At 35.8% G+C, this 12,408-nt stretch overlaps 1 long non-coding RNA gene across 1 annotated transcript; it reads left to right on the top strand.

The window, feature by feature from the left end:
• Positions 1 to 205: 205 nt before the first annotated feature.
• Positions 206 to 1,140, top strand: LOC116166508. The gene is made up of 3 exons (XR_004144330.1): positions 206 to 277; positions 332 to 473; positions 535 to 1,140. It is a non-coding gene; the product is annotated as an uncharacterized LOC116166508 (long non-coding RNA).
• The last annotated feature ends 11,268 nt before the right edge of the window (positions 1,141 to 12,408 follow it).

Raw genomic sequence — 12,408 nt, 5'->3', positions numbered from 1 at the left:
ATATCATAAATTATTGGTAGTTAACCATAATTGAGCTGGGTTTAAATGTCACCAGTCATAAATTTTTTTTTATACTAAAATTATTCACGAACTTGTCAGAGAAAGTCTTAATTACTTACTTTGCAGGATAATATAAACCAATAAAATTTCAGAATATAAAATAAGGTCGTGCAGTTATATTTATTTATGACTGAAATATTTGAAAGTTGATTTTTAATGAAAACGAATTTTTCATTTCCTACATAAATATTTATAGTTACGCTACTTGCTGATTTACGTGAGTATTAATAACTTGTTAAACTTCAAAATGGACATAAATCTTATAATTTAGTATGGAATTGGTAAAAATGGAAAATCGTTTGGGAGATAAAAACGCTGGCGCCCTATAAAATTAACTGCCAAAATATTGAATAGATAGTAATGATATGTATTAAAAATGAATGGACTCTAAAAAGAATAATAATGGATTTGGGGTAAGATTAATCGCAGGTTTTTGACGGTAAAATACACCTTTTCAGTAATCTCCTTTTCCAGGTTCAAATTGCAGCTAATAATGTCGAAAAGATCCTTCTGTGTATTTTATCCCGACTGGAGCCGCCTGGGTGGTTTGACAACATGTTAATGCCTTGCTGGAGGTGTAGGTATTATAAAAAGGTAAAGCGAGCCGCGTCGTTTGCTAATTTCCTGCGACGTATTCGTTTATTTCTCCCTTAAAAGTTGTAATTAAACTGCAGCCAAACCCCACATTATTTATAACCAAAATTTATCGATCGTTGTTCTCAAAGTGTAATTAAACAATTAGTCTACGTTGTACTATCCTTACACATGGACATAATGTTACTTGCAAACGTCAAATACCTGCAGGTAGATAAAATGAAACGCAGTGGGAGGTTGAAAACCATTAGACAGGATCGTCTTTGTTAGAGGCGCCATTTAAAACCCAAGGCAAAGAGAAACCTTTGATGGACAGTCTAAAGGTAGTGTTTATCTTAGCTCATGACGAAGCTACTATACACAAACTACAAAGGGCGGCGCGCCTATAAACCAACAAGTTTTCAATTTTTTTTAAAACGTACATTCGCCTCCAACATAATTTACAGCTTATAATTAGGTTTAAAAAATGAATAGGTATAAAGCCAACCTCACCAACGTAATATAGTAGCATTTATCTTAAAACATTAATTCTGTACTTTATTATCGTAATAAAAAGTAAATGTATTTTATAGTTGACTAACTTGATTAAATAAATATCTTTCTAGGAATATTACAAATGTTCATAAATTAGGAATTAATCGACGTAGTTTTGTGGCATTAGAAGATCATTTTAGGACCATTTGGTTAAATTAGGTACTGAAACGTATCTGACAGTTAATTACGTTGAAGGAGCGAGTATGTCCAACGCTACCTACTTCAGTCACATTTTAACGAAACTTGTCATAAAGCTGTCGTCGGCCACTTACAGATGACAGACTCAAAATGTGGGCCTGGGCAAGTTACCAAAATATCAGCAACCCGCCTCTTTTAGGAGCGCATGCAAGATACAAACAAGCATTCTTTTTTTAATTAATGGCAAACCTTTCATCAAACTTTATAATGGGCAGAATTTGGTGTTGCTGACTGCTGGATTACACCATTGAATAAAAAATTATTTATTCAATGATTACACGTACATACTTTATGATAGTCATTCCAGTTAGAATTCCACTGCCCTTGTTATTTGTTTACCCAGATGTCTGTTTGTTGTTTTTTATATTTTGCTATCACAAATGATATTTTTGGGCTCCGTAAAGGTAATTTGTAGGTTTATCTAGAAATACAGGGTGTTACATATAGCTATGTAAAAAAAATTGGGAGCTAGAGGGGATCAAAACAAGCACTTTTTCCAAATAAACCGAGAGTCCAACGTGTTTCGTTGGGGAGCGACCTGCAAAAAAAAGGTGATATTTGCATGACTTCTTTAAATTTTTTCTCAGCAACCATAAGAGTGAGAAAGACTGGTGGTACGTCTTTGAATAAGTTTTCGATTCGGTTTCCGATTTTGCAAAAAATTTTTCAAAATTCCTACCACGAAAGGGCGCACCCCTAAATAAGTGTGCGAAAAATTCTGATTTCGACGAAGTTTGGTATCTGGGGGTTTTTGAACATGAAAATCAAGAATATGTAATTAGTTTTTGAAAATTCGAAAAAACAAGTTCCACTGCTATTCTTGGTCGAACAACGAAAATGGAGATAATTCCACGAAATTCGTTGTGTGCGTACTTGATGAGTTAAGGAACAAAATTATCGAGCAGTTTTTTAAAATCACGTTTCACACAAAAGTTATTCTCATTTGAAGATTTGGCCTTCGGATTACACAGTGGGAGATACATCGGAATAATAATGGCTACTGCCTTTGGATAATTCCCTGGATAATTCCCACATAGGTTTTGTTGTTTAAGTAGTATCGGCGTCCGGCCTTTTTTTTTACTCCTATGTAGTTACAATTTTGTGGACTGTATGGGCTGTGCTTGGAAGGGTTTTTTTGAATCTCGGATTATAGGAATTTCATGGTTATAGTTGATTTCGCTTTTATATCATTCCAGTTCAGTTAGAGGATATACTACCAAAGGTCAGGTAGATGTGTAGATATAGGTGGACGCCTTTAATATTAACTGCACTCATGGGTATGAGACAATGATAATTTATACATTCACCTGTAGTAGTATATAAAATTCCATCGGAATCAATTTAATTGACCCTCATTGATCCCGCGAATAAAATCCAAGATGACCGACAAGTGCACTTACACTACTTTCATTTTCATTTACAGTAACCATGAAGTAGTTATATTCGGAGAATAGATGAGTTTCAGCTCAGCAGACATCTCAATTATAGATTCGTGAACTCGTTTAAGCATTTCATAAGAGAACGGTACGTGATCGATAAGGAGTGGTTAATGCGCGTTACACGAAAGATATATCCAAAAATTACAATACCAAAATCAGACCTAATTCCAATTAATTCAAACTTACGTACCCCATTAATAAATGGGTTTCGGATTGCGATATAGGTATAACAAAGATAGGTAATTTAAATGAAAACATAATATGGCATAACCTAAAAAGAAACGTGTTAACAAAAAGGAATAATTTTACGTAAAGAGGATACAGCCACCTCTCCATTCGCGTAAAGACGCTTAGAAAATGAATTTAAACAATTTTAACGTGATGACGATTTTCCCATTAAAATCAACATTTTTCGCAAAGATCCACTTGTCATTTCAACGACAAAAGTAAAAGTGATGTGATCTCAATCCTAGTGGTACCAACTACTCCCAACACACTAAGAGCGCATTCAATCAGTTACACAAACCAAGAATACATTCAACGTTACAAGGTTCGGAAGTGGTTCGCCATACAAATTTTTCCACACGTTCACTTTCAATGAGCTTTTATTCTCGAATGGGTTTTGGCATCCAGATAGCGGGCATAGGTATAGACTTTCAGCCAGAGCCAGAGTATATCGTGTTCGATTTAATGAACTCATCCTGCGAAAAGTTCGTAGCGTAAAAAATGCCGAGTAAATGTTTTTTTGAATTGTGGGATCGGTTGAAAAGATAGCGCTAACCAATAGGGAAAATAAATATTGCCATTTTTGATTTTGGGATGAAGTCATTAAGAATGATAGAAGGGAGTATTCGTTGTTATATAGCCGATTGCGATCAAAAAAGTAATAGTTCCGGTGTTTCTTTAAACAATTCGGAAGGAACATTTTTCGATCGCGATTTAAAGAAATTCAAGCAGTTACATGTCGTCTTCGAAAACAAGAAGAAAAGAGTGGATGCCTGTCATCATAATAGTGGTGGCGAGTACTTTCGAGCAGTTGTTCTAGTGTGCATCTAGTTTACACAATGCCATCGTTATTAACAAGGTGTATAAGGGATAAAATCGTTTCCATTTTTGTATTATTTTGCTATTTTTCATAATTTGAAAGCTCAAAAAGTTAAAGCAAGGGTTAAACCGTTGATTGGGGTTAAACGTCAAAGGTTTAGGTATTTTGAATTTTAAGGTTAAGTTTGTACGCATATTATCGCGAAGAAATTTCTGTATATCATGCAAAGGACTTTAATCAAGTGAGAAGAGATATATTGTTGTTTAGATTTAGAAGATCAATTTCTCCTTTTTCGGTGCAGAAAAACAATAATTTCAGTCGAGAGGTATTTTCGTTATTATTGGAGATAGAGGTATAGTTGTGCGAGACAAAATATGTAAAATCAAACAAGGTAGTTTGTTTAATAAAACATTTTGTTTAATCAGACAAACCGTTTAAGAAATATAATAGGTTAAACATTTTCAAAAATGTCTGCCTGCCTGTCGGTCTATACTCTCATTTCCGGCTAAACGGCTGAATCGATTGGAACCTTGTGAATTTATTACTAGGTGTATATGCGTTAAGTGGTTGCGATACACTGATACAGTGAGTTTTCTTTTTAGGAAAGGAAAAACTATTGCATTCAAGATGTGCCTGAAATATTTAAATGGTCCACAATTACATTCATATACCATGTTCGAATTTAGACATTCAGGTTCCCGACTACTCTATTTTCGTTGTCCCGCCAAGAATTGCTATGGAATTTTTTTTCAAATTTTCATAAACTAATTTCATATTCTTGATTTTCATGTTCAAAAAGCCCCAGATACCAAATTTCGCCGAAATCAGAATCGTGCACCCTTACGCAGTAGGAATTTTGAAAACATTTTTGAAAAATCGGAAAGGGTATACCCGAAAACCTATTCAATGACGTGCCACCGGTCTTGCTAACCCTTATGGTTGCCGAGACAAAAAATTTAAAAAGAAGTGCAAATTTCGCCATTTTTTTGAGAGTGGCTTCCAAATGAAACACGTTAGGCCCTCGGTTTATTTGGAAAAAGTGATTGTTTTTATCCCCTCTACCACCAATTTTTTTTTACATACTTATATGTAACACCACAGATTTATAGTATATTTAAATCTGTGGTAACACAAACGGCAAACTGCGAATATTATCCGCTAGCCGACAATGAATAATAACCAAATTATTTCGTAAGTAATTTTCCCAATGCCCAATTTCAATTTCATTTGCTCCTTTACTTTTCAATTTATAGCATTTTTTAACAAGCATCGTACGAAGTAAATACGCATTAGTTTCGTTAATGGCGTACAATTTACGCCCTGCCTCATTCACTAAAATTGAAACAAGATTTTTTGTTCCGATATTTATAAAGTTAATGGTTACGGTTCGGTAGTAAACTAAAGGGACTCTATTGACGGCAGTCAGGCAAGCTTGTCTTTGTTGGTCCAGCGCTTCAAACGTGCCGATGTTATGTCGGCAGGGGAACCCTCCAATAAAACTAATAAATAAGGAAAGGTATAATTGTGTTTTACTGATTTGTGAATGCCAATAAGTGTTGCTTTACTGTCCCGGAGCAATAAATTCTTTTGACAAGCGCTGTACCGCCTTTCATTAAATTTATGGGTTTGTATTTGCGACAATAAAAATCCATATTTCAGATGAAGAAATATTTATGTGTTAAATAAATCCTGGTTATACATGATCGCATTCTGCAGCTGCGTTCCATATATCGTTCGTTTAAGCTATAAATTTGGCACCTTATATTATATTTCCCTCAATTACGTTATGGAAAAGGTATAAGGGAAACTGACACCGACGAAAACGAAATTTGGCCCTAAATCTTTAAATATTGTAATACAAGTGAATTAAAAAATATTGATTGCACATTACTTAGTCTATTAATTATAAACGTTGTAACGTAAGTTTTTTTCCTGGTACCTACCTTCCATTACTGAGTAAAGCTCCGTTCTTCATCTGTTTTTGCTCCAATGAATTGCCCATCATACTTTTGCTATTATTCTTGCATGCAGGGTTACACACGTTGTGAATATATGAATGACATCCACCACCACAAATTAACCCCTATTATGGATTAATTAAAAAAAATTGTTTACCCAAAAATAATTAATAATTTGTCACATCGTTTACATTAAAACAATTTATTACTTTAAAACTACCCCTTACTACATTGCAGTGCAGTGCAAACCACTTTAATAGATAAAAATTTGCAAAAAACAACGTACAATTACATACAATAATGTCCGGTGAGCACAATGCTTGATATTAAAAAAGCTACAATTTGATTCTGTAGCTTTTTTTACGTATTTCCAGTTGAGTTGGAGTTACTTTGAAGAGAATATTTTTCCTAAAATAGCAGGAATTCGTTTCGTTTCAAACACATTTTTAGTTTTTTTAGTTCGAGGCTAAGAGCTAAAATCTAACATTTTTGCCGTGGGTAATACACTATTTTTTTCTGTGACGGGGGCAACGATATATTGAAGTCACTTTTAGGTAGGCCTTGTAAAATTAAACAAATGAAAAACGATGCATTATAAAATTATAACAGCCGTAATTTGTAAATTATTCTGCTGTCTACATTCAGAAAGTGCAGTTTTTTGAATTTGTTCAGGTAATTACGTCCAATGAAAAATATATGGAATTATCCGTACGTATATCTTCACTAAATAAAATCAATTTTGAAAAACGTTATCCAGATGCACGTGGCAAATTTAATAAGTAATAAAAAAAAGGCGGATTATAAACTGAGTACCTAGTTTTCCTATTTAACTTGAAATATTAAAGCAAAATATGGGCTTTTGACGTTCCTTGATAAAGAAAATGAAATTAATATGTTTTTTTTTTGGCATAAAACAAATTAATCACTTTTAAATTATAAAATAAATTGATTTTCTTTCATCCCTTTAAACTACATCAGCGATTAATTCTTTCGAACCCCGCTTCTGTTTGATCAAACATCACCGCCGCGAGCAAAAGCGTGACGCAGCCCTTATCTCTAGAAAATGAGAATAAGAGATTCGGTAATTATTCTTTTTTGGACTGGATTAGACAGCACTTTTGTGAGGCGGCGTGACCCCAAACAAAGGCCTTTATTACACGCTGCGTAAATGACCGCCACTTTTAGTGAACCAAAGGGTTTTCGTACTATTTAGCGGTGAATAATCAAGTTATAATTAAGCGCCGTTTTTTAAAAGAAGAACCGCAAAAGAGGGCCAATCTATTTTGACACTTAAATCGAAATTATGCGACATAAACTACAAAGGGGATTAAGTCTGGTCGTATAGATATCACTTATATTTATGAAATCCCTAAATGTGATCGCAGCACACACCATAAGCGAGCAGTTAATATTCCGTCCTTTTCGCAGAATGTTTACAGCACGTAATCGATCCTGATCTCCTTTTATCATTACATCTTATATATTTTTAGTCGGGGATTCAGTTTGGTTCAATTACTACGAATTTAAACGTTAAACGCTAGTCTCGGTAGCCTGCCTGGTACAATAAGGACGATCATATATTCAGATTAAGACCAAGCTGGGTTTATATAGGCGTTCCTAGCTTCAGTGCCTGTTTGTAATAAGAATTGTCAAATATTTTACACGTAAGCATTTTAGTCTCTGCGAGAATGTGAAGTGTTGTATACGGATAAAATAAATTGTGACTAAGAGCTTTTATAACCGTAATAAAATAGTAATGGGTCTGGTAAAAGTCGCCGACTTGGTTGGGTCAAACATACGTAAACGTATTTTACGGGATTATGTGTGCCAACGAACAACCACGAAAGCTTCATAGTAATCGTTATTGGGAATTGTTCCTCATATCGTAAATTCTTACCCGGTTGTAATCTGAGTGGCTACCATTTTAGAGCATATTTATTAGGATGAGAGGAATATCCCATAATTTATAATCAACGCGACATACAAATCTCATTTCCAAATTGATTCTATTCTTCTAACGTGAATGTTCATGCCCTTTACGCATTTGTGTCGGTAGACAGCTGTAACAATACTGACAATGTAGGACCGAATACACGCAGGATTTTCTATCCGTACAATAGACTTATGTAACCGGTCTCTACGGGTCATTATATTGGATTGTGTTGTAGCTTCTGGATTATCTCTGCCACTCGCTATGAAGATTGATGGGGGGGTGAGAGTGTGAGTACGTCTTCTCTTGATGCAACTGTCACCGCAAAGTATTGGACGTATGATGGATATTCAAGCCATTAACAATGATGTATGCTGACAGGCTAATGTATAATCGATGATTTACATAAAAGTTTTCCGTAGGGTTAGCATGTTTAATTTCACAAATGAGTAAATATTCTTCTACATACGGTTTTTTGCGATGACAGTGCCATTCTGTTGTGGTTTATAATAAAATAACCAACCCGCTTATTTATCGAGGTACTATAAAGAACGTCTGAACATTTATTATCTGGTGCACGTCGTAACTTATGTAGGGTTGGTATGTTCTCGGAAAGAAGAGTCCAAGACCTATAACTTATGTTATATTGGCTTACCACTTTCTTTATAGCTGTTTCTCATATTCTTATATCAACAAAAATGTAATTATCTCTAATACTACAACACTTCGATGTGAAAAACGGTAACGTGAAATTGTGATGTACCGGTGTGCCCTAATTCAGAGTGTATATAATTTCGGTAATGTTGAAGAAGAGTCCATTATTAAAACTAGGTTTCAGGTGAAATATCCCTATACAGCATACAGGATGTTTCACGCAAACCGTTACATAAAAGTATCTGTTATGCTTTTCTTTTTATTTAAGATTTTTTTAAATTGTGAACATTATATGCATAATTTTCTGATGAGGCCTTGAAATAAACGCGTTAATAGCTGTCTTTGTACCATCCTTACCTGGAGAAAACTACTAGTTTGAACTAAACGGAGCGGCTCAATGCTCATTTTACCCATGATGCTTTGAACATTTTTGAAGACAGTGGCCACGTAGAACAAAACCTCGATTGATGTTTGTTTTTCATTTCATTTATTTATGTATTTATGTATTATGCATTAATTTATTTATTGATACTTGATACTTTGGCATATATCTGGCGTAGCCGCCTCACTTTTGTTGCCAATGCGCTGGGCCGCGACATATGCCAAACAATATGATGGATTTTGTGGATTGGGGAGGTTGTGGGTGTGACGGTGAGGTGTTCACTCCGCATAAGTTTGTGGGGACTATGATCGTATTGTATAGCAGCATTTTCAAGCAGCCCAAAATTCTCTTCTCTCGTATGAAGTTCCGGAATCGGTGTGTGACTCTGGAATGCGTTGATTATACTGTCTTTCACTGTGTTGTGCTTACTGAGTGTGCTACGTATGTACGCTCCCAGATATTTTATCTTGTGCTTCATGGTTATCTCCCTCGCGGCTATTGTGATCTTTCCTCCTTTTTTGTAATGGGTATTGCTTCCTGAGCCTTTTATTATTTATCTATTATTTATTTATCGCCGTTTGTTATCGTGACCTGTTTCTGTTTTTGATTTCATCTTTATTCAACTTTGTATTCATTAAAGTAAATAAAGGATTTTTTCATATTTCTATTTCTATTTATATTTATAATTACCATGAACAACGAATGATAACAATTATGACCATAAAAAGATTTGTCTGACAGATCTGCCCGTGTGGCGCAGTTCACTTGAAGCTGGACTGTGGTGCTAAGGGTCCCTGGTTCGGACATGGATATTTGTAGATGTATAGTGGGTTGGGTTGGTAGAGCAGCCTTGGCTGAAACCCCGTCTACTCAAAAATAAAGGTAAATAAATAAATAAATAACACGTTTATTACAAGGGCTTCTAAGAAAATTATGCATATAACGGTCACAATTTTAGAAAATCTTAAATAAAAAGAAAACCATAAGAGATAGGTATGGGGAGTGTAACAATTGATCGATATAGAATTTTTTTGTCATTTGAAAGTGCAAAAAAATAAAGCAGATTTCATTTGAAACAATCAACCATTAGTTTTAAAACACACAGTTTAAATCATTCGCATGTAGCATTACGTCAGTATTATTGTTTTTGGAAGACTTTGAAATCCAAGTCTACGGAGCCATATGTACCTACAGGGCGCTAAAGAAAAGCAGAGCAGAGAAACGTGGTATCAAACGACGTAGGTTATGATAATCTTTTTTGTTCATGTTGGTATGCAAATATTCAGATTTAAATTATGAAGAAGCAACGTATAGGCTTTGTCAGTGGACAAGGACGTTAAGACTACGATCTTTTGAGATTGTGAGTTCTTCCTTTTTATTGATTTTACAAAACGGAACATCACAGTCAACGGACTCTATTATACAACACTCTTGCACAAATTAAGGCAGAATAGTCGGGAGAAAAGACGTGTGAAATTGACCAGAGGTATGCATTTGCTGTATCACCATGCAGTGATTGCGATTTAAAGAAAATGAGTCTCACCCGTATAGTCTACATATGACCCCAAAGACTCGTTAAGCCTTACCAGCAAGATTAGGGGTCAATTGATCAATTGATGGCTCTATTTACTCTATCAATAACCCTCAAGGTCACCAAATGACCTGTTTGGGAAGTTGGACCGAAGAGGACGTCATTTTAGTGATGAACAGGAGGTGAAAGTTGTAGTTTGGGTATTGAATGGTTGTTGAATAATAATAATAATAATAATAATAACCTCAAGAACAAAGAAACACCATAAACACAAGTAACGCAACATGTACTACAAAGACAGGTCCATCCAATAAAGTTACACGCCCTAGCACAGTTAAAAAACACAATACTCCTTCTTCACAGAAACAACCCACTCGTATACAACCGAAACGCAAAAACCTTAACAGCACCACAGGCTCACAAAATACTGCAATATCTCCACCAAAAACCCAAGCAACCTCACAAATACGACCTCAGGAACAAAGAAACACCATAAATACAATTAAAAAACACAAAACTCCTTCTTCACATAAACACACCACGTTATCACAACCCACTCGTATACAACCCAAACGCAAAAACCTAAACAGCACTACTAGCTCACAAAATACAGTAATACCTCCACCAATAACCCAAGCAATAACACAAATACAACCTCAAGAACAAAGAAACACCATAAATACAAGTAAGGCAACATGTACCACAAAGACAGGTTCACCCAATAAAGTTACACGTCCTAGCACAGTTAAAAAACACAAAACTCCATCCTCACCGAAGAACACCACGTTATCACAACCCACTCGTATTCAACCCAAACGCAAAGCCAAAGAAACACTTACACAATAAACTCCATTTAATAAAATTACAGGAATTATTATAATGATTTTTTTGTTTTGTTTTCCTCTTTCCTGATAGCGTTGACTATTGTGGCCATCAATAGCTATGTTGGTAAGTATGAATTACATACTATCCCTAGATTTCCAATGTACGTGTGTGATTTTTTTTTAGGACCCTACATAACACTTCACCAGACACAGACACTAATCGTTACTTGATTTTAATCCGTGCGATTAGTTAACCAGGCTAGACCTGAGTTCTCACAAGAAACACCGACCATAATAATAATAAAATCCCTGTGGGTTCGGGGATAGAATAGGCCCACTCTCGCCCTAGAGATCGTAAAAGGCGATCAATGGGCACTAAAGGTGACAAATCCAACCACCTTTAGTACTTACCTACCCACTTAACTTTCCAACTCCCACGCCCATGTTCCCGACTCTCCTACATATACACAACACGCAGGTGGATATTTGCTTACGCGAATATCTTGAAGAGTGACGCCTTCACGTGTTCCTAGTCACCCCTTATTCTCATGAAAATGGAGTTTAAACAAAGCCTCGGAAAAATGCCGCTACCTGAGGAGCGTCAGGGCACGTCTGGAGCTATCGCTGGGCGTTGCAGCATGCGAGCCGATAGTGACGAGTTGGTGATCAGGCGGCCGCTCGTCGGGATACCCGAAACCTTTACAGCCGAAAGAAGACCACGAAGACGACAACGACCACTTGAAGAGGACCACCAAGAAGAAACCTTTGTGCCTGCTTCTCAACCGCTTGTGGATGGGACCAGCGCAAAGGAAACCTCCAAAAGACGTATGAAATGGGACGAAGGGATGAATCGCTTCATTTTCGGTACGTATCTGGAGATCACGAAGATGGAAACGGACAGGACAGCATACAGAGGTAAACTATATCACGCGTTCATTACACAATACCCACATTTAGCACACTTAACAATAAAACACGTCCTAGCACAGTTAAAAAACACAAAACTCCTTCTTCACATAAACACACCACGTTATCACAACCCACTCGTATACAACCCAAACGCAAAGCCAAAGAAACACTTACACAATAAACTCTATTTAATAAAAGTACAGAAATTATTATAATGATATTATTGTTTTGTTTTCTTCTTTCCTGATAGCGTTGACTATTGTGGCCATTAATAGTTATGTTGAACCCCTACATAGCATAACTTCACCAGACACAGACACAGACACTAATCGTTACTTGAGTTTAATCCG

This window comes from Photinus pyralis, unplaced genomic scaffold, assembly GCF_008802855.1.
Source record: "Photinus pyralis isolate 1611_PpyrPB1 unplaced genomic scaffold, Ppyr1.3 Ppyr1.4_LG3b, whole genome shotgun sequence".
NCBI lineage: Eukaryota > Metazoa > Arthropoda > Insecta > Coleoptera > Lampyridae > Photinus > Photinus pyralis.
Note: the sequence above shows the minus strand (reverse complement) of the source record. Positions and strands in the feature narration are given on the sequence as shown.